The sequence below is a fragment of the Ptiloglossa arizonensis genome, chromosome 5 (assembly GCF_051014685.1).
Source record: "Ptiloglossa arizonensis isolate GNS036 chromosome 5, iyPtiAriz1_principal, whole genome shotgun sequence".
Taxonomy (NCBI): domain Eukaryota; kingdom Metazoa; phylum Arthropoda; class Insecta; order Hymenoptera; family Colletidae; genus Ptiloglossa; species Ptiloglossa arizonensis.
The window spans coordinates 24,371,630-24,398,604 of record NC_135052.1 but is presented as its reverse complement, the minus strand read 5'-3'; the positions used below and the strand labels follow the sequence as shown (position 1 = coordinate 24,398,604).

The following is a 26,975-nucleotide window of genomic DNA, read 5'->3' as shown; positions in this document are numbered from 1 at the left end:
GCTGAATCACTTTTCCATGAAAAATGCGTCATTCTATTGGATAGTCGATGTGTCGAAGGCGAGGTCTCGATTATTGTTACAAAGCTGGATTGAACTGTGGTTTTAAATGTAACATTGAAAAGATCTTGTGGCGAACAATGTAAATGCCAATGTCAAAGTTTACTCCATTCTTATTATTTCTTAACTGATTATTTTTTATAATTTAACCACTTTTTATCAGCCTTTTATAATCACACCTTGGTCTGTTTAAAAAATTATCTCATATTTTATTACACAAATTGAATTCAATTTTTTCTCTCCAATGAATAGTTATTATGAAATAGCATGTTTAAAAGTCTGTTTAAAAATCATCTCATATTTTATTACAAAAATTGAATTGAATTCCCCCCTCCCCCTACTAAATAGTTATGAAAAAGTATGAAATACCCCCTATGAAATAGTATGGTTAAAAGTCTGTTTAAAAATCATCTTACATTTTATTACAAAAATTGGATTCAATTTTTTCTCTCCATTAAATAGTTACTATGAAAAACTATATTTAGAAGTCTGTTTAAAAATCATTTCTCATTTTAATACACAAATTGAATTTAATTTCCCCCTACTAAATAGTTATTATGAAAAAGTATATTTAAAAGTCTGTTTAAAAATCATCTCATATTTTATTACACAAATTGAATTTAATTTCCCCCTACTAAATAGTTATTATGAAATAGTATATTTAAAAGTCTGTTTAAAAATCATCTCATATTTTATTACAAAAATTGAATTTAACCCCCCCCCCCCCCCCCACTAAATAGTTATGAAAAAGTATGAAATATCCCCTATGAAATAGTATGTTTAAAAATCATCTCTCATTTTAATACACAAATGAAATTTAATTCCCCCCTACTAAATAGTTGTTATGAAATAGTATGTTTAAAAGTCTGTTTAAAAACACCTTAAATTTTATTACACAAATTGTGCATTAAATAACACAATTACAGTTCGAATTGAATTTTTCCACCCGGTAAAATAATCCCACCGAACAGTGGACGGAATTGATCGTCGTGGAAAATTTCCCTGGCGTTTGAAAACGCTATTGTCGTTGTTTAACGTTATCGAATATTTCAACCGTAATTCCCTTTCCAGGCGAGGAACGAATTGATCGTCCGCCGATTGAAATCTCGATCAAGGAGGGTCGCAGACGCTCGCACGCGGCCGCTGTTTGTCCGCTAGTAATGACCGAGTGTATAATTTACGAAAAGAACGACGGAGAGACCTCGACTGGCCTCGGCCATTCAGGTGAATAAAACCGTCAGTGGTCCCGCGGGATAGGGTGTAGGAAACGAATTCCATACATTCTTCAAGAGTTTCCTTGGAAAGAATGAGACACGATTATCGTCTACCGTCCGTCGTGGACAATGAGCCTCGTTATTGTTTAAAATCTCGACGCGCCAGTTTGCCGGGTTACATTCGTGTTTTGCATGCGGTTCGTGGCGCTCCTTATCGGTGCATCCGAGCCGCTTCGAACCAGAAGCACCCGAGGACTACGAACGCGGACACGTAAGCAACATTTCTATTCAGAGTCCTCGCTGCTGCGCTACTATTCAACCGTGTACGTCAGATTATAATTGTAGATATTCCTGAAAATAGCGATCTCCTATACGATAACCAATCGTGTAGTTCACTTTCGTAAGGCCTCGGTGCTTCGATTCTTCGAAGCCACGAGTAAAACGTGCGAAACGATACGAGGTAACTGAAAGTAAAAAAATTGATTAATCACGAGATGCAAGTGCTATTTTTTAGTTTTGGTTATTTTGTATATAGATCTACTAGCTTTCATGGTACGTGTGTTTTTCGTGATTTTATGGTGTATAGTAGGTTAGCGTGGGTTTTTCTTTAAAATAGTTTAAAAAGTTTTTCTTTAAAAAATTTGCAAGTAATATTATATTTATAGTGTTTATGGTCCAGTATTACCTATATTTGTAAGAAAATTATAGGGGAAATTTCTCAAGAACAAAATGTTGCTTTTGTTTATAACAAAGCTTTGAAATAAAATTTCTCAAGAACAAAATATTGCTTATTTATAATAAAGCTTTGTAGTAAATTTTCTCAAGAATAATCTATATTTAATTTCTGTTTAAAAATTCATAGGAAGAATGATTATAAAAAAGGACCTACGAGGTCGAAAATGTTGTAACGATGAATAATAAATGCTCAATGGCTGGAAACTCATTTATCATTTATTAGTTCGATTAGCGCAAACAAATCGATACTATTTCCTCTTCGTTGAATTTCCATAATTTTTTGTTCCATCGTGTACAAATTTTATTATTTTTGACAGAAGAAAAGGCGTTTATTCACTTTAGTGCAAAATTGGGGGATGATATTAAACAAATGGGATTGCACTCGGTTATTTAAGGTGAATTGGTTCTTACAGGATAGTTTTTCGAAATTTTAAATTTTCCATTGCTGCAATAAAACTTCGTGGAGGTCTGACTTAGGTCTGATTCTTCCAATCGCTTTGCATCGCTAGATTTGCACAACATACAACGTAGCCGCGAATAAAACTCGGCTAAAGTCTCCTCGAATCTCATTGATCCAACATGACCCATATAGCTCCAGATTAAACTAGACCTGGTTAGTTCGTTAAGCTGTGCAGGGTAAACTGAACTTAATTTACATTCCGTTTGGGAATTAAATTTGTACAGATATTCGAACAAGATCGCGGAATAATGGATAAATTTAATTTTTCATTCGTTACCAGCGAGTTTTACAAGGAGATCCCGCGGGCGTGGAAATCTCTTTTAGGGTAACTGACTGGGTATATATATATAGTGCACACATAGTGCGAAAATGGGCTTTTGTTCCTGAGAAATTTTATTTTAAAGCTTTGTTATAAATATAAGTAATATTTTCTTCTTGAGAAACTTCACTTTAATGTTTTGTTACGAATATAGACCATATTTTGTTATTGAAAAATTTAGCTTTAAAGTTTTATTGTGAATGTGGACAATTCTTGAGAAATTTCACTTCAGTTTTATTATGTGTAAATATAGACATTCTTTTGTTCTTGAGAAATTTTACTTTAAAGATTTGCTATGTGTAAATATGGGCATTCTTTTGTTCTTGAGAAATTTCACTTTAAAGATTTATTATATATAAGTCTAAGCAATATTTTGTTCTTGAGAAATTTCACTTAAAATTTTTATTAAAAATATAGACAATTCTTGAGAAATTTCACTTAAAATTTTTATTAAAAATATAGACAATTATTGAGAAATTTCACTTCAGTTTTATTATGTGTAAATATAGGCACTGTTTTGTTCCTGAGAAATTTCACTTAAAAATTTTATTATAAATATAAGCAATTTTTGAGAAATTTCAGTTTAGAGTTATATTATAGATTCGGACAATGTAGAACGTAGACACTTAGTTAGGCGTATTTAGGTGTACTTCTGACGGTGTTTACATTTCAGGACACGGTGAAAAAAGTTTCGTGTCGATACACACCGAAATAATTTTCCGTATCGTTAGTATACAAGTTCTGTCCGCTACCGTGCTCGGCCAGTAGCGACAGTGCTCGCGATGGTGAGAGAGCTAGTAGACCGGAGTGGGGATGTAAACACTCGTTGGCCTTCTTCTCGCGGACGGACAGTATGTAGAATCGCATGTCGTGCGATTGACGTTCCAAACCTACGCAGTATTAAAATGTTCGATTCGGAAAATAATTCTAACGTAACGACTACCACTTCTGCACTGTAAAGCTACTGGTAGCCAACTACCAATTTAACAACTTATCGTACGTGAGTTTTCCATGATTTTATGGTGTATACCATCTTAGAAATAATAGCGGGTTTAATAGCAAATTTTGAGTATGATTTAAAAAAAATTATTGCTTTTTCTACTTTGAGTCAATTAGGGTTTATAATAATAATTTTGAGGATAAATAGTATAGGACTCTCCAAGTAGTTCTTCTTTAAAAATTGTATAAGTAATAATTATAACTAAGTGTCAATGCCCAACATTGTCTATATTTATGATAAAATTTTAGAACAGAATATTGAAATATACTATTTTGAGAAACTTATTTTGAAATGTACTTGTATACCATTAACAAAGTATCTAATTATGTTCAACATTGTTAATGTGTAACATTCGTAACGAAACTTTAAAATCTCTCAAGTACGAAATATTTCTTATATTTATAACGAAATTTTTAAGTAAAATTTCTCAGGTATAAAGTATTGCTTGTATTTATAACAAAGCTTTGAAATAAAATTTCTCAAGAATTATAAAGGTTTTTAACAAAACTTTAAAGTGAAATTTCTCAAGAAGAAAACATTGTCTATATTTACACATAACTTCCCAAGAACAAACTAGTGCCTATATTTACACACAATAAGACTTTAAAGTGAAAGTTTTCAAGAGTTGCCTATATTTATAACAAAACTTTAAAGTGAAATTTCTCAATAATTACCTATATATAGAATGAAACTTTAAAGTGAAATTTCTCAAGAACAAAACAGTGTCTACATTTACACACAATAAAACTTTAAAGTGAAATTTCTCAAGATCAAAATATTGCCTATATTTATAACAAAACATTAAAGTGAAATTTCTCGAGAACAAAACATTGCCTGTATTTACACACAATGAAACTTTAAAGTGAAATTTCTCAAGAATTGTCTACATTCACAATAAAACTTTAAAGCTAAATTTCTCAAGAACAAAATATTGTCTATATTTATAACAAAACATTAAAGTGAAATTTCTCAAGAATTGTCTACATTCACAATAAAACTTTAAAGCTAAATTTCTCAAGAACAAAATATTGTCTATATTTATAACAAAACATTAAAGTGAAATTTCTCAAGAACAAAATATTACTTATATTTATAACAAAGCTTTAAAATAAAATTTCTCAGGAACAAAAGCCCATTTTGTGGAAAGTTACGATGCTCCTGTCACACTGTATGCATAGCACAAATTATACCTAGTCTTATCTTTAAAGCGACTTCCACGCCCCGTGGTCTGTTACGTAGACTGATCAATCGTCGAACGCTTTCATACGCGTATCTTCGTCGAGTCGCACGGTCATCTTTCTCGATGGGAGAAAAATATTTCCGTGCAGAAAACGAACGGACCGCCAAGCGTGTTCTTTCGTTTTTCTTAATACCGACGTGCCCCGGTGTAATTCCCGCACGTCGGTAATTAGATCACAGCCGACCGGTAGTACTTTTAATGAAACCACGGCCGGGAATAAGTCACGGTTACTTTTCTCGGCGCTCCCACGCCTCGAAAACAGACTTTATGAAAATCACGGAAGAGGATTATTAAGAAGGGTCCAACGAAGTCTGCGTTCAGATCAATAATCGACTCTTCGACGGTTCTCGTTTGGTCGATTCTCCACGACGAATGCCTCCTCGTGGTCTCTCTGTAACTAAGAACTGTAACGATTTTTTTTACTAGTGAAGTATTAAGCGTGAGGAGCTAGTTTTGTGCACGTCGGTTTGGTACATTCGATATTTGAAAAAATATATTACCTTTAAATTTAATTCATTTTAATACATTTAAAATGAAAGAGAATTCCATTATTATCTATTGGATACATTTCACCATCTTTGCACGAATCTGTAATAATTAAATGTAATGAAATAAATGATTAATATCTTGGATGAAACAGTTGCAAAGAATAGTAGATAAAATGAATATTTTTATAAGAAAAATGATACGTCAAAATACAATCATAATATCGAAACGATTTTATAAGAAAATCGTACATTTTTTTACAAATGAAAATAAAAATTTCAGAAAGAAGCGTTTACTAATATGTAAATAATACTATCTTTCATTCTTTGAACGTTATTTCTTTATAACTAACATTTTTGTACGTATGGCTCTCTTGCAGATAATGCTTCAATTGTTTCTTCACTGACCAATTGTTTCCACTTCAACAGTGGAAAAAAGATTTTCTAGAATTTTAAAAAAAAAAAGTTATTCAATAAATTCATTTGATTTTTTTTATTTAGAAAGGGGATACATTGTAAAATATTCAAAACAGTTCTCATAGTTATACACGTGTAAGCAAATACGGTGAAAAAATTGTTAATAATATCCGGACGTGCGCGCAGCGCGCATATAGTTGCATTGTCTGCACGGTTCAAGTTTCCGCAATGGCTCGATGCGAAAATGAATGGAAATTTTATTAAATTCTATCCTATCGAATGGTCAGAGGCTGTCCAATTTTCGGATAAAAAAAATTCTATCTTTCGTACCAGGTGTCGCATCGAATCAACATTACTTTTAATTTTTAATAATATTTCTTGATTATTTAAATATCGTACAAAGATTAACGAAGAGAATCGCGGTTATTAAGCTGTTCTTAGAAAATTTCGGCGCGTAGAAACGGTGAATTTTTGTATAAATTAGTTCATTTATTATTCCTCAATACCTTCGTAAAATCAGTTTCGTCAGTGACGAAATAAATTTAGTTTTCACGGGCAATGTTGCACCAGGAAATACGAGGCGACCTCGGTTGATTTTGCCCACGCGAATTCCACTTCTTCTTTATGACATTTTTGAACAACTTGTTGAGGCTACGGGTGTGGCAAGGTTCGGTGTGGGAGGATGCAACGTGACCAAAACGTTCCGGGCACGACGCCTCGTAATTGGGTGAGGATCAGTCTCGCGCGGTTTAAGCGTACCAAAACACACAGCTTCCTAGAGACAGTTTCCGAGTGACGTGTATTTTGTTCACCAAAACCGAATATTTCGTTGTAAAATGTTTTCTCTCACCTAGGGTAGATGTCCCAATTACCGCCACCTGAAGTTCACAACTTCGTTTAATTATTTCAGAAGTTATCCAACCTAAAAATCGTTCTAAATTGGAGGATAACGTTCCTCAACGTTCCTTTTATTCGTGAACATTCTTTGAGACGTTGAATACAACGAATCGATTACTTTTACGTATTCGATACTTTTTACGCATTAGTGATCCAATTTACGTAACAGGTATAAGATGAATGGTAAAATTATTACCTGTTCGTGCATCGTTGCGCGGTGGACTCTACGCGTGCCTAACCTAACCAATAGTGACCATGTATCTGCGTGAGGGCGCAGCAGTCGCGTCACGACCGTTGCGAGGGGACGATCCCCTTTTTCTCCCGTGGCTGTTTAGATGGTCAACTCGCACGTAAATAATACATCTATATTATTGATATCGTCTAGTTACGTTTATTCGCGAGTATCGTCCCGATTTTACAATACAGAGCTTTCACAACCTTTATACATTTTAGGATAAAATTTTAATTCGACTCGTAAATGTTTCGTTTCGACAATTTCGCGCGACACTCGCTGGAAAGACGTCTCGTTCGTCGTAATTGCGTGTCGTCGCGCACTTGTGTTTCGACCTACGCGCTCCGACACCCATTTGGACCCTATAAGTTTGTTTACATCTTTGATAATTCGCACATCCTAGGTATGCACATTCTTTTCTCCGTGTATATTCATTACATATATGATCAATATTGTCCAATTACATTTATTCGCGAGTATCGCCCCAATATTACGATACAGAGTGTATCGAACCTCCATGACTTCCTATTAACACATTGCGTGCTCAACGCGCTTTTTCGTATACATTGATAGACTCGTAAAGGCGTGTATTCACGTCTTTCGTATATACCGATACACTTGTAAAGGTGTATATTCACGTCTTTCGTACATATTCACAGATTCGTAAAGACGTATATCTACACTTTTCGTGCATATTCACAGACTCGTAAATACGTATATACATACACACTTCTCTTACCAAGAGGGTTAACAATTCGACTCGTAAATAGTTTCTTTTAAACAATTTCGCGGAACGCTCGCTGGAGTGTCGTCGTAATTGCGTGTCGTCGTTGCGTTTCGACCTACGCGGCCCATTCTGACCAGATAAGATTATTTACGTCTTTGATCGCTCGCGCGTCGTTGAAAAGTGCGCGCGTTCAGCGCGATAAGTCGCGCGTGTCGCGTCACACGGCTCGCGGTTCCTGGTTGCACGAAAGACGACGTCGACGACTAAATAAGAGGCGGAGGCTTGGGGGCCTAGACGCTGGAAACTTAAATTAGGCGTCTCGGGGGCGACGTAACGCGCGACGCTAATTAGACGGCACGGATTTACCGCGACGGAGGCCACCGGAGTGGTTGAACTAGTTTCAGAAGAGCCCGAAAAAATGGCCGAGTTCCGTTCGCTCGCGTTTCGAATCGCTTCGGGATCGTTTCACGCACCTCGAGCGCCCGCCCTCGGGGCTTCGATTAGATTGCTACCGAAACTCGCTCGAATTGCTCGCGGATTCGCGAGGAAATTTCGATCGATCCACGACCGTGGAAAACGAAATTTTACCCGGACTTTTTTTTTCCAGGGGTCGTTAACTGCTCCGCGATTTCCAGCTCCTCGAATGGTTCTTCGACACTTGAACCACCAATGGGGTGAATTCGACTCGTTCGAATATTCATTTTAATATTACTCGATTATTAACGGTGCCTTTGTCTACGATGTTCGTGAACAATTATCGAGATAGATAACGGTACTTGTATTTTAGTTAATGGTACTTGTAAATTAATTTAACTTTCTTCTATCTAACTTCGAAGATTAAGTTGCATAGTGTGTTGGGGGTCGAGGCAAAAATTATAATTTGTCATCCAAGACACTTAATATTTTTTGAGAGAGATTGTACAAATGTATGGTTTCTATAGGAAAATTGAAGTTACTTTGATTCTTTACCGAGTTTAATTTATCAACGTTTCACGAATAGTTCTTCAAAGTGCATTGTGCGATGCATAGGTGCATAGTGCATAATGTGATGCATGGGAGTCAAGACAAAAATTATAATTTGTAATTTATGACACTTAATATAGTTTTTCAAAAGATTGTAAAAATGTATGATTTCTATGGGAAAATTAAAGTTACTTTAATTTTTTACCGAGTGCAAATTTTTGGCAATTTTTTTTTCAGTAAAATATTTGAATATGAAAAATATAACAAACAACAAATATTTGAATACGAATAATATAACGGGCACAAAAATGTAACAAATGTATAAAATGTTGGGATATAAAAAAATGTAAAAATGCAAAATTGTATGCGCCCTGTGTTTGGCCAGTGAATGGCAAATGGAGGCGGATAAAATTTGAATCAATATAGAGTTTGATATCTTTTAAATTAATATCCAAAAAATCATAGAGGTGCATTTATTTAAACTCAATTTAAATTTGATACGCATTTAATATAAACGATTGACAAGACAGTAAACAAATTTAACCAATTCGAAAGGTATTATAATACTAAACGTAATTTATTGAAATTAAATCAAACACATAAATATTGAACGAATGGCATGTGTTTAAAGAAATGCAAAATAGCAGTAAATTTGATCATTGTTTCTTACAAACAAACAAAAATTGATAAATACCGGAAAAATGACGAGCAACATTAAAATCTACGTTCTTTTATCAGTATTTTAACTTATAAGATTCATCTACATTTTGTTTTTTATACGCTTATCTACAAACGTTTTTCTACCTCGAACACGCAACACACGATACGCCAAGTTTAATTAAAACCGTGATCTTATACTTATTGTGTTTTATTTTTATTTAAAGTTTGCTCGAAAGCGTAATTCTTTTCCCTTGTACAATTTCCCTGGAATTTTTCTCTATTTTTTCGTTAAACTATGGCCATTTATCACGAGTACTATCTCGCCTGCAAATGACACCGTAAGGAACAAATTTCCCTATTAGTTAAAGTGGCGAAAATATTAAGGCAGCCTCTTTTTAGTGGACCATCGTGTATATTACAAATTCTGTGCAGTATGTATCGTGTTTCATATTTTTTCATAAATTTTTCATGTATATGTGTATGTGTGTATAAATATATAAAACTAAATGTATATATATTTAATTATATATATTTAATTGTATATATGTATATTTAATTATATATATTTAATTGTATATATGTATATTTAATTATATATATTTAATTGTATATATGTATATTTAATTATATATATTTAATTGTATATATGTATATTTAATTATATATATTTAATTGTATATATGTATATTTAATTATATATATTTAATTGTATATATGTATATTTAATTATATATATTTAATTGTATATATGTATATTTAATTATATATATTTAATTGTATATATGTATATAACAAGTACAAAATGTAATACATATATATTAGTATTTATAAATCTGTATGTCTATTCGTATGAAAAAATATGAAACAAGATTCGTCAATATTTGTATTTTATTTATCTTTGGTACCTAGTGAAGTTTGAAAATTCGTAGAACGATACACGTATTTTTGTTTAGTAACTCAAGTTTAAGGGGTGAAACTACCCTCTAAAGTTTCAGCTTCCGATGCCAACTTCGAAACTATCGGTTATACAAGGAAGTTTTCAACGAATTCCCAATATTTCTTAACAGACAATAACACGTTGTACAGTAAAATCAATAAGTCGAAATGTTGTTTACAAACACGTACATTCTCGTCCAAAAGTCAGAGGGCATCGATATTTCAACAAATTTTAATCGTTGAATAATAGAGGATAATTATCTTTTCGAAACATTCGAAATGTTTCGAAACACACGTTGAAGATGTGGAAAGATTAATTGCAGGAAATATAAAACGAAATAAAGTAAAAATAATGGATCGATCACCCTTGTAGCCCGATCTTAATCCGATCGAGAAGCTATGGGGTGAGTTAGATAGAAAATTGAGAAAAAGTGGTCAATGTTACAAAACAAAGCTGTAGAACATTCCATAAGATGTATGGAACAATAACGATCGAGACAAGTTATACAAAAAATTAATTACTAGGTGGGTATATCATATATTAGACTAGAAGAGATCTAATTGGTATTAACAATGTTGGTGAAAATTTTTCTAAATTATTTTACATATTTTATTTTATCTATTGCACATGTTCTACTTTATTGATAGTGTAAATAGTTTTCGGTTAAATGTTTCAACGATTTTCATTATTTTCAAAGATCTTTATGACGTTTTAACGGAGGTTTTAATTTTTGAACGGGGGTGTACATATCTAAGATTCAAAAACATTTTCTTTAATATTTCCAATAGTTAATATGTACATAATATGATTACAGAATAAAACTGAAGCTCACTGTACGGTCCTTGAAAAACATTAATTTTCTATCTAAAAAAAATCCATTCAAAATTAGACTAAAAAGTGACCTTATATTTTCCATAGTTTCCAAGTTATAACAGGGAACGCAACTATTAGGGATAGTGTGATCTGTAAAAAAATTTTTTTAATTTTCTATAATCAAAAAAAAAAAAAAACACTCAAAATTCCTTAAAAAATGTCCTCGTATCTCTCAATAGTTTCCAAGTTATCAAAGGAAAAGGGGGAGCAACTGTAAGGGTAGTGTGGTTCCTCAAAATTTTTTTTAATTTTCTATTTCCAAAAAAAACCACACAAAATTTTTCTAAACTTTCCATAAAGGATAATGTGATCTCTTAAACTTTCTTTAAATTTTCCGTAAATGATAGTGCGATCTCCTAAAATTTGTAAAAATTTTCCCTAAAAAAATCCCTTAAAAAATGTCCTTGCATCCCCCCTCCAGTTTCCATATTATCCCAAACAGGGGTCATACCATGTAAAGTAGCCCCTTAAAAACGAGCTCCCGCTAAAAATAATACCAGTCCCTTACCATGGTCCAATCCCGGACACTCTCCCAAGAACTGGAAAAATTTTATATTTTTTTATCGCCCTTAACAGGGCGTGGAAGGGACACTCGGTGGATACGTCCCTTGTCGCTTCGTTTCTCCCATAAGCTCGATTTCCTTCTGTCTTATCGTACGTCCAGCCGGCCAAATTGAACGAACGTGGAAAGTAATTTGCCCCGGTTTATTATTTCTCTCCCCGTGTGTCATTTCCTCCGGCCTTCTTCGTTTTTTTTTTTTTTTTTTTGGAAACCCCGGTTACCAAGGCGGTTTGCCAGCCAACCAGCGCCAAGCGTAGCCAGCTTGTTAATTGAAACCGTCGAAAACCGGGGTTCCGTTCTTCCGGATCATATTCTCGTGAATTAATTGAACCTGATTTATCGTGCGCGTACCCGATACTAATGGTGAATTAGCGCCGCGATAAATTAGCGGCACCGATGCCGCGCACGCGCGCCACACACGTCCCCTCCCCCTCCCCCACCCGCTACTCCTCACCTCCCCTACTCACGCAGCGCTCAACGTTGATCGACGAGTCAGATTGCGGAATTTGATGAAGCCGTATTATTGTACGCGAAATTGGAACTCGAAGCCGCGGATTTCACGTCGATTCAATATTTTCTTACGCAATTATCGCTCGTTACGAAATTATACCGTCCGAGCGATTAAAGCTTTTCGTGTAATCGCGACGCGATACTTTCACCGCGGTGATATCGGTGCGACTTCGTTTCGTGCATTCTCGCGTTGCGATTGTGCAATCGTACGCATTCCTTTGACGATCCGCCGAAATCGCTGACGTGTGAATTATCGCTCGAAATCGTTGCAGCGAAGAAGTGCGACTTACGCGGTTTTTTTGCTCGATGGTATTTGAGACATTCCTTTCGAAAGATGGATAAATTTTTTACGTGGATAAAAAATATGTAAAATAACGAAGGAACGTGGATTTGATTCTTAATTTGTATTAATCTGTTGTCGAGTGTGAAGGAATTCGATTTACGTGGTTTTCATTCTTGAAATATCAATAGTATTTTACTTCTTAGCAAAAGATGGATAAATTTTTTACGTGGATTAAATAATGTGAAATAACTGATAAAAGAGGCTTTGATTCTTAATTTATACGAATTTATTGTCGATTATGAAAAAATTCGATTTACATGGTTTTCATTCTTGAAAAATTAATGCTCTTTGCAACATTCCTTTTGAAAGATAGATAAATTTTGTACGTTGATAAAATAATGTAAAATAATAAAACATGATTTGATTTTTGAGTAGTTCCATAAAAATTACGATTTGAATTATAGAAAGAAATGAGGTAATCATATTGGTGAATATTTGAATAAGTTTCTTTTTTTTTTTATTTATTTATTTAATGTCGCATCGGTTTGTAGCTAACCACTAGCTAACCATATTATGATTAATATTAGGTTGTTTGGAAAGTCATTTCGTTTTCCAAAATGGAAAATATATAATTTAATAAAATGTTTATACACTCTAAAAAAATCGTATTTCATTTTCACACAAAAAAAAAAACGACTTTTAGAACAACCCAATAGATTATGATATACATTGTAAACAGTATTTAACCGTGTGAATAATTATTCGATGTTTGTTTTATTTCTATTGCTAAACGAAATTGATTATTGTTAGATGAACAATCGTGGATAATTTTTTCAATACGTTTGTTTATTATTTGGGTTAATGTATTTTTTGCCGCTCTACGCCTCCCTTTGTTGTTATTCATCTTTATTTTAATAATTTTCACTCGATATAATTTTCCAGTGAATATATTCCCAACGTGAAACAATTTCCTGGAAAAAAGGATATGTACACATTTGCGCAAAAATGAAAGTCACTGATGCATTTTCACGAAAATTTATCTCACAGCTATAGGTTAGCGTACAAAGAGTACAGGGATAATAACATTCTATTATTTACAATTTTTCGGTGCACGATAGTTTGAAAAACAATATCTCCAATGACCAGCTACATTTTATTTCTAGATAAATTAAATATCTAGATATTTATAATAACACGTTGATAATGGATAACGAAATATTTACATATTTAATAACAGTGCCTATACAACATGTAGATCAACAATAATCGTATTGATGTAATTTCATAAAAAAAAATGATAACATATGTTGCTATTAAAAGATTTATTTCAAATAATATAGCATTTAAAGAACCGCAAAATGAACAGAAATAATAGTAAAATTAATAATCCAATATCACTCGTTCGATTACATCAAATTGTTAATATTCTAGAAATTAACGAAATATTATTCCGATAATAAATTACCATACTGTAGGAAATTAATCCCAATCAGATAAAATTTATAAAATTCATAAAATTCTTGAAATTATTAAATACATAGAAATAGTAAATAACAAAATTAAATATTTAAATTGATCAAACTCTAAGTTACCCAATATTTCTTCATTTTTTATATTTGATAAATTTCCAAGAATACCTAAATATTTCTTCCATTTTCTAAATCCTGTTTAATTTATCTTTTGATCGCGAAATTTTTCAATTATTTTGAACAATTCACTTCGTTACATCGTGTATGTTTCAATTAATGTTGAACCTCATCCATTAATTAATCTGTACGACTCGTGCACGGTACAACGAGGTCGATGTTGTTCTTATTAGTATTTTCATCACCGTTGTTATTATTATTTAAAATAAAATACGTAAAAACATGGAAATTTTCAACCTTTGATCTTCGTCCCCTCAGCTGGAAACCATGTTCCCGTAGATCTTTTTTCCGGGTCAATCGCGACGTGTTAGAATACCAAATTTATATTCCCGGTAATTCGCGAGACGCGCGTGATTCTATTGCATTATTTCGCCGGGCAGTAATTATTTTTCCGCGGGTGCAGCGGGAGAAAAAAAAAAAGAGAAAAAAAAAATGAAAAACCGGGGCTCGGACGGTGGAAAAATATTAAAATACGTAACGCGCGCGCAATAAATAAATATTCCACCGTCCGCGGAACGCAACGCTGTTTTTTAAAGGCATTTCGTTTCGTTCGAGATCAACGAGAATTTTGGTATAAAAAAATCCCTCCTCCCCACCCCTCGAAAGAATAAAAATAAACGAAAAGAAAAAAAGGTAACATTAAAGTATGCATCGATTTTCTCCACGTACGTTTATTTTCTCGTCATTTAGACTCTTTCGTAAATTTCTTCCCGGTCGGTGTACGTACACGGGCAATTATCCCTGTCAAAACATCATTCTCGATACAGAATCGAGTTATCGGGTTTGATTAAATTGTGGAAACTGGCCGGTACGCGCGCGCGTATTTTTTCTTTCTTTTTTTTTTAAATTCAAACTCGATAGATTCCGCGAATAAGACCCCGCTCGAAATGAGTGTACACGATAAATTGTTATTCAATTCTGTGTACTCCAATCTGCATATATTGGCGAGTAAATATTTCCGTTAGAACGTAGGAAACTATTGAAACGCAGCTGCTCGTTTAATCTAGTCGCGTACCGGAATAATTCAGATTACTCGGGAATTTAAAATTCCCGCCTTCGAGTATTCAAATCGTGTGCGCTCTGTTGCGCGAAAGTTTACAAATCTCCGTGATTCTTAGGAAGTTGTCTCTCGTTGAGGAAAGCCCGAAGAAAATTTACGAATTTGCGATTGTTCGGTGGAGAAATGACTAATTAACCAATAGCGGTAACAATTTTGCAAACAATGGTCCCGTTGTTACTTGTTCACAGTTTTACTTCGGTATCGTCGCCACCGCTGCGTGAAACTTTTCACGATTCTGAACTTTTAATTCCTTTTTCGTCCCTCCAGCATCTACGGAACAATAACGAACGGCGATAAAGAGCGATAACATTACCGGGTGGTATCATTCTACCGACCCCCGGTAGCTCGAAAGTTTGTAACTCTCTCTTGTCACGAGATATTTAAAAAAATCGAAGGTGAACTCGTTCGATGATAAGAACAATGGTGGAAATATTATTAAAAAAAAGATCGAGTGTATATACTATCGTTATTCAATCATTTCTACTTGGACAATTCGTAGTACGTTTTATCGAGGGATACTTATTCGAATGCACGTTTGGGTACCGATAACAGTAACTATACCCGTCGTTCCATCGCTACGTTAAATTCGTTTCTGTGTCGTCCCGGACTGCCGCTAACCGGTCGAAAAAAAATTCATGAATCCCTCCACGGCCTCCCGGCCGGGAACCGTGCGCGAAAAGGGAACCCTAGTCAAATATTTGTCCCCGGGCGAAAATAATAACAACAACGATAGTGGCACTGAAGGAAAAAAAGGGAACCGAGGGAAAAAAGGGGAGCAACGTATCGCGTGATCGCCGGAGGACGAGCTGTACAGAAATTTCTGCGGCGTGGCGCGTTGCAAGAGGCGAGAGAGCACAGAGGAACACGTATGTATACGCCCGTATACTACCGAAGCCCGTTTGACGTTCGTATGCGTGTATAGCTCACTCCCTCCACGGCGCGTTCATTCATTCAAACACGCGTCGGCCTCGTATGCGTTCGCACGACGAGCCATCGGGAGCGAATGGTGCGCAAGGTGGAGGATCCGAGGAGTAGGGGGACGGCTGGCGAGGAGTGGGAGGAGGTAGAGGAGTGGGGGGTAGAGGACGCGCAGAAGGGATCGGACGGAGCGAGAGGAGTGGGGGAGAAAGAAGGGAGACAGCTTTTCAACGCGTCAGCCGGAAAGGAGAATGAGGTTGCGGCAGAGTTCTCATTCCCTCGTGATATATCTCTCCCTTTCCCTCCTCTTTCTCTTTCTCCTTCTCTCTCCTCTTTCTCTCGGTCCTCTATACAGAATTCTCTTTGCGCGGGTGTCTTTCTCCTCGCCGCACACACTCGCAGACACTCTTTCTGGGGTTCTCTCCCCGTCTGTGTCCCGATACGAGTGTTAACTCTCTTTTCGTCGCGGCGACACAACGGAGACGCGTTCGATTCCTCGGTACGCGTGAATTGTCCGGCGATTTCAATGCAATAATCGCGTTCGATCAGCGCTTGGAAATTAGGAGCAAGCCGGTTTCGGGCCTCGAGACACGTAGAGTCCCTTAAGAGCGTCGAGGGTGGGGAGAAGGGGAGGGTGTCGATCGGAAATTACGGCGATTGGATTTATTCTCGGTTCTTGGTGTAAATAAGACACACAGGGCACGAAACCCAGCGGTGAGACAGCGGCGGAGTAAACTCGTTCGAACTGTTCGGCGACGCTGTTTTATTTTAACTCTTCGACCTATTACGTGCGCAAGGTCGGCCGAAGGTCAGACCGTTTCGGGTCATTGATTCGTCCCGATGCCTAACAGAGACTCGTTTAAAAAGACACTTTTTAATCGACGAATCTCCAGTCCCGTGAAACACGACCGTGACGAAAATAACCCGAGAATACATTCGTTCAGAACGTTTTCGGGAATTTTGGTCACATCGTCGAAAGCAGCGACGATTATGCGGGGAATGAATTATACCGTTGCGTATTAATAATTTCCGACGACTTGGGAATCTCGAGAGAAGGAATGCGTCTTTCACCGAGTCGGTTGACATTTTTTTCCCCCCCGATCTTGACGCGGACCGGGACGCCATATTTAATTTCGTAGAACGTCGAAGCGTAACTCCGTGGAAGTAAAAAAATTAGTTTCTCGGAAATTACAAGAGATACAAGGTCGAAACGAAAACCGAATTTTTTAAATAAGGTTTCGAAAAATAAAATATACGAACCGACCTCGTCGAAACGCAACTTTTACTTAACCTTAAAAACCATAATTTGTGTCTCGATACCAATCTGTACAACTTTCCTCGAGTAAAAAAATATATACTAAATACTACTATGTTTACATAAATATATACTAAATATTTATTAAATGCTGCTCCGTGTATCGATTATCTAACGTAAAAAATGCGAAAAGGAATATAACTTTTAATTATTGCCACTCCAATTAACGACCAAGCGAACGTTCGTTTATTTTCTATTCGCTCTCGGGTCGCGTACACGGCGAGCAGTCCGTAGTGCGTTCCTTCAAAGACCAGGGAACGCGCGGATGGTACGCAAAACGCGTAATCTCGTGAGTATATATCGTCCTTTCGAAGGCATAATTCTACTAAGTAGCTCCGCTCTCCCGCAGCTCCTCTGCGTAAAAACCTGTGGATGCGCGCGAGCCTTGGCTCGTTACATCGGGCGAATCGGTTGAAAAGAATCGCGAGACGTTCCGAGAATCGTTCTCGTAAACAGTTAGAAGCAGTCGCGCTTCTCGAGCAACCGGCGCTACCTGTCGCCCGTTTGACGAGCCAATAAAGTGGACCTCGTGGCCTCGGGGGGAGCGTCGCTACGGTAGGTAGCGGAGGGGGGGGGGGGAGACAGGAAGAGCGGACGAACGAGGAGACAAAAATTAAGTCACGCTACCAGTTCTCCGCGGGGCACGAAAAGCGCGTCGCGGAGTGCCGGGCGAGGCGCGGGACGAGGAGAGACGAACGGAGAAACGAGAAGAGAGGGAGACACGGTCTGGGAACACGCGACAACGGAACAACGAAAGTTTTTGCCCCGAGAATAATACCTTGAGGACAAATCCGAACAATTTTTCCGTGTCGGCGCAGAAATAATCCCCTGCCTTCGCGTTTTGTTCCCGTCTTCTTCTTCTTTTTTTTTTCTTTTTAATTACAATTTACGTTGGTCTCCGGGGACGCGAGCAATTTCCACGCACGTCCCCCGTCGCACAGCATCGACCGAAAATGTAGCGCGGGAGACGGAGAGAGAGAGAGAGAGAGAGAAAGCGCTACGGAGAAAGAGAAGATGCACGGGATGAGTCATACGACTCTCTAGCCCCTATCGAAACATTTCCACTCCTTTGGGCGATACGAAGAAACATTCGGGAGAAACACTTACCCGATAGGGGCCAGCCCGCCCTCGAGACAATCAGGGAATCGGAATTGGGATTTTAATTGGAAATGATCGAGAGCCTCGCGAAGTATAATTTAATATGTTTCTTTGTCGCGGAGGGAGTTCGTCGAGACAATTCGCGTAATTAGAGCTTGGTCTTTTGTCCAAGGAATGAAATAACCAAGTGGTAACGTATTGTTCAACTCGTGGCGGGAATATTTTTGAAAATTGATTTCCCACGATTTACGTTCGTATATTGTGTAATTGTATTTGAAAACCATAAGGAAACTAATGTGACGTAAAATTTTATATGTAAAAAATCTGCGATGAAAGTGTAAATTAAATAGAAGTTAATTTACAAAAATGTAAACCAAATGGAAGTTAATTTACAGTTAGAAGCATCGGGTTTGAGCACGTGATACTTTCTAACGAACGTTTCGGATTCGAATGTTCGGCCATTCGGTAAGCTGCGTTGTCAATTTTGTTTCTCGGAGGATATCGAGCGAAACGGTACACCGTGTCGAAGTGAGCAATAGGGAACGTCGGAACAGAAGGAAAATGGTTTGGTAAGAGGCTGGTAAAGGGTCTGTTAATGGATTCATCGGTGAGGTTACTACAGCAGACTGCCTTAGATACTCGGTATCAAGAGGCTGATCTATTTGAGGAGATCAGTGACTAGACGCGGTATGTACTTGAGAGTACCAGGGATCCTGTCGCGATAATGGAGACCCTCCATGAACGTATCTCACCAGACGGAACTCAAAGAGCGGTCTCGATATACGGAACTTACGTTCTGTAATATTTTATCGAGTCGATGCTCACCGAAATAAACCCTCGACGAGGTTCAATGTTCGAAATTAAATTCTCAATGGCACTTTGAACCGTAACGTGAACAAATCGTACACCACGACTCTGTTGCAAGCTGGTTGTACGGTTAGGTCTGGGTTAGGTTATTGTAACGTTTTTTTTTTCAAAAGTATTGTCGTTGTGTGAAAAATGACCGAGTCAACCAAACATACTCTTCGCCGGTCGTTCCGCTAACGAACTCTTCTCCCCTCGCACTGCCTTGACTGATGTCCTTGGACGCTCAGAGTTCGGCTGCGTTCAATGAAAGTAGTGATGGGTTTGAACGTCTCGCAGGGAACTTTTTTTTTTCCCGTAAAGAGCCAATAAAATTATTTCTCGAGACTAGAGAACGAACAAAAGGATTTTTAATAAGGTTCGTAAATTTCTACGGGTGATAAACGAAATAATTATTGTGATAAATTTTTTAGGTTATGTAATTCTTTATTGTTTCAAAACAAAATTTTGTCTTCTGTCTCGTAAAGTCACTAATATTGGTTCGACACGTGTCAATACTCGTCGATCGATTTGAATACTAATTTTTATTTCAATTTATTAATTATTGTGTATATTTAATTATTTTTATTTCGTTCATTTTTTATCCGTTATTCAATACTCTCGAAGTGTTCATTTCTTACTAATTCGAAACATTTATCCGAATAAAAAAAAGTAACTTATCAAATATTCATTTCTTCGACCTTACTTGAAATTTGTATTCGGGTAAAGTTACCGAATAAAATGTTGCTAATTTTTCATTCGTCGTTCGAAACTTTTATCCAAAATATAAAAATATTTTCAAAGCATAGAGATCTGTATCCCGTGTCTGCACCGAGTTAATTCCCCCGTCGATTCGATCCTGGCCACTGCAATCGATTCCTGCACGAATGTTTCTGTATCGAAAACCGCAGGCAAATGTTTACGCAAAAGTAGCAGGAGCTCGTTCCGACGTGTCAACGTCGATCAAAGATTCGCGTATCGATGGTCGTACGACCGGTTCTATCGACGTGTAAACTCTATGTTTTCACGGTTGAATGGGAAAAGAAGGGATTAACCTAGGCACTCTGGGAAACCCGTGAAATCCAATTAAATGAAATTTAACTAAACCCTCGGCCGCGCGAGTGGTGAATGGTGGCCTCGTATCGGGTTCGCACGAAGGTCGCCTAGTCACGGCACCGATTCGAGCGCATTGTTCGATCCGCGAGCGTGTTCCCCCTACCACCGTGTCGCCAGCAGGCCGGGAGCCGTTTCTTCAGCGGGGCGAAGTTGGCAAGGCTGTCGATTGATTCGCGCGAGCGCCCATTAAAGCGGCTCGAAATCGTGGACGCCGGATGCCGAGCGTCGCTATCTTCGGACCGCGAACAACCGTTCGACGTTCGAGTATCGAGAAACGCGTCGAACTCTCGGCCAGGTTTCATCGATCCGCGGATAGTTTGCGGGACGCGGGATCGATCGATGCCATAACCTAGAACGGACTCGATTCCCTCTCGATGGAACCGTGGACCGGTTTTCTCTATCGTTTTGTTTTTTTTTTAGGGAAAAAAATAATTGTATTGATTCTTGAGAAGGATTGTATGTGAAAAAATACGTCGAAAACGTAAAAAGAAATTTTTTTATACGAGGTTCCATTCTCGAGGAAATTGCGTCTGAAACATAACGGCGGCGGGGTGCCCCGCGCACTTTCTAACCTCGATTTTCCGGAAAACGAAGCGTCCTACGGAAAAGCTTCATTCGACACTTTCGATTCGATTTTTCACGAGGAATCGTTTATTCATCGATTGAACCGCATATGTTGCACCTCGTGCTCATAGATACGATGATGTTCTTATAGAAAACATTAAAAATCGAACATGGTCGTTGCATCTACCATTCAGTTCGAAATAACCTATCGAATCTGCTGAGACACTTCAGGACACAATTTACAAAATGTAATTTTCTCAGAGAATTAAAATTTTTATCAACAATTTAAAAAATTTATCAACAATTTAAATTTTTATCAACAATTAAAATTTTTTATCAACAATTTTAAATTTGTATCAACGATTAAAAAATTTTATCAACAATCCAAAATTTTTATCAACAATTTAAAATTTTTACCAACAATTTAAAATTTTTATCAACAATTTCAAATTTTTATCAACAATTTCAAATTTTTATCAACAATTTCAAATTTTTATCAACAATTTCAAATTTTTATCAACAATTTCAAATTTTTCTCAATAATTTAAAATTTTGCCTCAATTCGAATATTTTAAAAACACTCGGATTGATCGTTGACAACGTCCATATACTCTGGATTAATAATAGACAAATTAGTGTCACGTCTGTTCCAAGGGAGTAATTAATTTTAATGCACGCTGCGGATCGTCTCGTTGTCTGTGTTATGCGTTTGTGTTCGAAACCAGTCGCTTTGAAACTAATCTTCCAAACGTTGGTCGCTGGAACTCAAGAGTTTACGGGGCAACGTGGACGTTTCCTCGACTTCGTTAAACTCGTTTAAATGTTTCGTCCTCTCGACAGCCTGAAATAATTAACTCGATGAATTTATCCGTGGACGCATTCCTTCTGCATTCTACGTTCTTCCTCCTTGTAAGTCCCTTTACCTTAATAACACTGCTGTCGACGTGTAGCTTTTGCAAACGTGTTTCCATACGAAATTAAACTTTCTTATTCATTCAACAATAACAGTAATAACAAATTTCATCAAGATGTATCGTCGACGCGTTCAACGAACATCGTACGATTAAATCGAAAGTTTTCCTAAGAAAATGTGAACACTTCACAGATACAACAATGTCTATTGTTTAAAAAAGAAAGTAGAATCGCTATGAAAATGGATGGAGTATACCAGACGTTCGTAGTCACGTTGCAAAATAGCTTCTAGGTGACATAATCGTTGTTTTTACGTATTCTGTGTTCAATTTACCATTGTTGTTAACCATGGTGTGATTATTTGTAATCGTTACAGTCAAAGTTTCGACACTGTGGAATTATTTACGAGCGAAGTTTTCATGTAAAGGACATTCAACGAATGAAAATTTGACCTAAAGAGGCTTTGTGGGAAGATTAATAATTTTTCAATTGTTACTCAATTATTTCTCATACAAATGAAAACCACCGAGACTTTGTAGGAAGATTAATAATTTTTCAATTGTAACGGTTTAAAGAAAGAAAAATTCAATTTTCGAATCGTGAATTATTTCTTAAACAAATGTATAAAAACCTAACCGTGAGACATATTCTAGATAGTTATTTATAGTTGCAAAAAAAAATTTGTAATTTTGCTTTGTGTCGATGCAATAATGCACAATACATTATTGATCCTCTCACTGCTTCGATTGCACTCGCTCTTTTAGAAAGTATAAATGTTTCAAACTTCCTCTCAGAACTCATTGCATTCAACGTAAACGCGAAAGTTAGAGTCGTGGGAGCCGACAATTATAAATTCGATGAAAAACAATGAAAATCCGTAAGAAAAACAGGGATACGGTTAGTGTGGCATTGTGTCGTTCGTTATCGGGGCCAATTCTGATGGTCGAGGTACAGGAGGGAACAAGAGAAACGAATAAATTCGATGGTACCACCTCGAGGACCCACTGTTTTTCAACAAGTACGTTGGATAACATAATCTCGACCGGGTAGCTCGAAATATCCGGGTACCTCGACGGACCTTGACTGATGGCCACGAAAGTCGATAATTCGCGGCACGTACCGCGGGAGTTTGCTCCGCGCTGGATGAATCCTTCGAGCGTCGTTTAAACCGTCGTCGTAAGAATTTCGCTGAGACGCTGGAAACGGAGACGAATGACCCCGTGGAAAAGTTCGGGGAGCAGCGGGCAACTTTCTACGCGATCCGAGCGGCGCTCGCGAGGAGCTACCCCCCACTCCGGCGGCCGCCACGGATCTGGAAGTTGCGCTTGACGAATGGTCCCGAGTCGGTGGATCACCCTTGGGGGAACAATTTTCCCAGCGGCGCGCGTCGATATCGCGAACGTATAATCGGTATCATCGTTCTCCGTCCGTCGCCGAGTGCCACTCGAGCTTTCGCCGCCGATTTGATCGATGTCCGCGCGCTGGACGTTCCCGGTATACACTTCTCGTTCGATATTCGATAGCGGCCCGCTTTTCCATCCCGCGAATCAATTACGTTCTAATGGGAGTTTTGGAGTAGGGACGCGGCCGTATTGCGTCCCGATGGATATCGACGTGGGTGACTCGGGTGCAGCGCCGATGCATCTGGTAATTATTGCCTGTCGTTGCACTTGATAACAGGTTCGCTACGGGAAGATCTTCGGCGCAGGTGGAATCGGAGTAAGAGCTATAGCGGGACAAATTGGGCGATGGCTGCTTTCGACGAGTGTACTCGTCACGAGGATGTGGCGATATTTTGCGTGACGAGGGGTGCACTCGTCGCGAAGATTTTGTTGTGACGAGTATACTCGTCGTGAAGTTTGTGTTATGACGAGTATACTCGTCGTGAAGACTATATTGTGACGAGTATACTCGTTATGAAGACTGTGTTCTGACGAGTATACTCGTCGTGAAAACTATATTGTGGCGAGTATACTCGTTATGAAGACTGTGTTCTGACGAGTATACTCGTCGTGAAGATTGTGTTATGACGAGTGTACTCGTCGTGAAGATTGTATTGTGACGAGTATACTCATCGTAAAGAATTTTTTGTCGCGAGTATATTCGTCGTGAAGATTCAGTTCTGATGAGTATACTCGTTGGGAAGATTGTACTGTGACGAGTATACTCGTCGTGAAGATTGTATTGTGACGAGTATACTCGTCGTGAAGATTGTATTGTTACGAGTATACTTATCGTAAAGATTTTTTTTGTGGCGAGTATATTCGTCGTGAAGATTGAGTTCTGACGAGTATACTCGTCGTGAAGGTTATATTGTGACGAGTATACTTATTACGACGAAATGGTAATGTTTCATGTTGTGACGAGTATACTCGTCATAACACAAAATATTGCTACATTTTCACGACGAGTATACTCGACATGAAGATTGTGTTTTGATGACTACACTCGTTATGAAGAAATAGCAGTATTTTGTGTTACGACGAGTATACTCGTCATACGTTAAAAAAGTAGTCACAATTTGTTATGTAAATTGCAATTTTAGTGGAAATTAAAATATATTCGTAAATTTTAAGGCGTTTTGAATATTTGGAAGTCAAAACAAATTAAAACGAACGAATACAAAAATATAAATAATTATTATGGACGAATTGTATATTGCGTGAACTAGGTGGCGTTTTGCAAAGGGAAAAATATTATTCTCCATGGATTTTCTTGTCAATGACGTGAAGTCTGTTTTTTATAACTATCTAGATTCTTTTTTTGTAACAGATTTACGCATTCTGTTCAAAAAACATAAAAGTAACAATAACATATGGCTCTGGAAGTTTTCTCGGATTCGAATCTCTCGAATTTTTCACAAAAAGAAAAATTTTTTTCGTGAAAATACAGTTAAAAATTACGGAAGTTATAATTACTTTGACACAATCCCATTTGTTAAAAGTAATATCATTGTTGTCACGATTCTTGTCGTTCCGCGTATCTGAAATAAAAAAATTCAAAAAGCATTCTATTCCGTGTGAATGTAGCTATAGTTGGTACTAGAATTGTGAGAAAATATTAAACATTAAACATTTGACGATACTTCAAAGTTAAACTACCAAAGATTTGTGCCTTAAAAAATATCTCAAAATCATGCCAATGAAAAATGGTAAAAAAAAAATCGAATTTACATAAATTCATATACAAGAGATAAAGAGACACCTGCTGAAGATTCTCTCCAAATTTGTTGTCAATCAGTCAACCATAACTCGAGATATATTTTTCGTACGAAATACGTGTACTTACGATTAATCTCCTAGCTTAGAACCGTACAGTAGTGTATCGATTTCTATTAAATATCCTTCTCTTGGTACGAGACACGTGAACATTTCCTTTTCATTCTTTTTTATGGAAAACTGGTATAAAACTAATATAAAACTGGTAGATAAATTTCACACGCTATATACCTCCACTCTGCTTTGCTTGGCGATTGAAGCTGAACTAAATACGAGTGCCTCGATATATACACGAAGCAATCAAACAGGACTGAAAAGGATCTCTTTTCAAAATCGAAATCCTCTAATAATGAAAATCAAGGAGGATTTGAGAAACATTCGTTTCAAACGTTCGCAATTTTCACGATTTTACAAATTCAGCAGTATTCTCCGACAGAAATATTTTCCAGGTCGTACACTTTGAGAAAATTGAACAATAAAAAAAAATCACCTCTGAAAATTCCAGTCCAGAGTACCCTCTTAAAATTCAAAATTTAATCCTAAGCTTACAGTGAGTAATTGTCACATTCTATAACCGAGTGTTTCAGCTTTTTGTCGAATCAACTTTTGTTGAATTTTTTCAAAATAAAAATATTAAAAATTCTCATCACAGTTACGACACATATGTTTCTGTTTATCCGAAAAAAAAAGAAAGAAGAAAAATTATTGTATCGAACATAATGGTTATCAAGTGTAGTTAAAAATAAGTTATTAGTTTAACAGAAATGATTGAAAAGGTAATTAAAATGTTTCTGTTCATCCAAAAAGAAAAATTATTGTATCGAACATAATGGTTACCAAGTGTAGTTAAAAATAAGTTATTAGTTTAATAGAAATGATTGAAAAGGTAATTAAAAAGTTTCTGTTTATCCAAAAAAAAAATAATTGTCTCGAACATAATGGTTACCAAGTGTAGTTAAAAATAAGTTATTAGTTTAACAGAAATGATTGAAAAGGTAATTATAAAGTTTCTGTTTATCCAAAAAGGAAAATTATTGTATCGAACATAATGGTTACCAAGTGTAGTTAAAAATAAGTTATTAGTTTAACAGAAATGATTGAAAAGGTAATTAAAAAGTTTCTGTTTATCCAAAAAGGAAAATTATTGTATCGAACATAATGGTTACCAAGTGTAGTTAAAAATAAGTTATTAGTTTAATAGAAATGATTGAAAAGGTAATTAAAATGTTTCTGTTTATCCAAAAAAAGAAATTATTGTCTCGAACATAATGGTTACCAAATGTAGTTAAAAATAAGTTATTAGTTTAATAGAAATGATTGAAAAGGTAATTAAAATCGAAAAAAAAAAGAATATAAAATATTTCCTCGATGCTCTTGCAAGTGGATCGAGTAAACAGTGCCTGTAGTCGCTCGTTTAAATTTGAATATTTCCAAGGGTCTGTGTGAAGTCCAACGAACGAAAATTCCTTTCGGGGATAATTTTTTTATTTGCACGTTAAAGGTCTGGCCGTAATAAATTTAGTGTCGAGGCACCGAAACTGTGCCACTCGACCTCTGAACTTAATCATTCGGAGTACGTGATCGTCCGCCACTGGAGACTACTAGAGATCCGATAGAAGCGGTGTCCCCTTTCGTTCGGGTCTACTCTATATAGAATCGAGAGCCGATAAAATATGGGCAAGACGTTGCACCGGTGTTCTTCTGGTGTTAAAAA

At 36.6% G+C, this 26,975-nt stretch overlaps 1 protein-coding gene and 2 long non-coding RNA genes across 13 annotated transcripts in view; 2 read left to right on the top strand and 1 right to left on the bottom strand.

Moving 5' to 3' along the window:
- Nucleotides 1-26,975, top strand: part of P120ctn (adherens junction protein p120) — a 75,473-nt gene that overhangs the window by 12,205 nt on the left and 36,293 nt on the right. The window lies entirely within an intron of this gene.
- The window catches only part of LOC143146771 (uncharacterized), a 271,402-nt gene continuing 249,256 nt past the window's right edge, over nt 4,830-26,975 (bottom strand). For 2 of the 5 annotated variants that reach the window (XR_012992071.1, XR_012992072.1), the window contains exons 4-6: nt 5,864-5,954; nt 5,526-5,613; nt 4,830-5,429 (exon numbers count right to left, since the gene is read on the bottom strand). This is a non-coding gene — a long non-coding RNA (uncharacterized LOC143146771). Of the gene's footprint in view, nt 5,430-5,525; nt 5,614-5,863; nt 5,955-6,433; nt 6,703-6,777; nt 7,379-26,975 lie in introns of those variants that run through there. The other 3 variants (XR_012992075.1, XR_012992074.1, XR_012992069.1) reach the window with 3 other exon arrangements.
- Nucleotides 7,234-8,928, top strand: LOC143146772 (uncharacterized). Its single transcript, XR_012992076.1, has 2 exons — nt 7,234-7,459; nt 8,391-8,928. It is a non-coding gene; the product is annotated as an uncharacterized LOC143146772 (long non-coding RNA).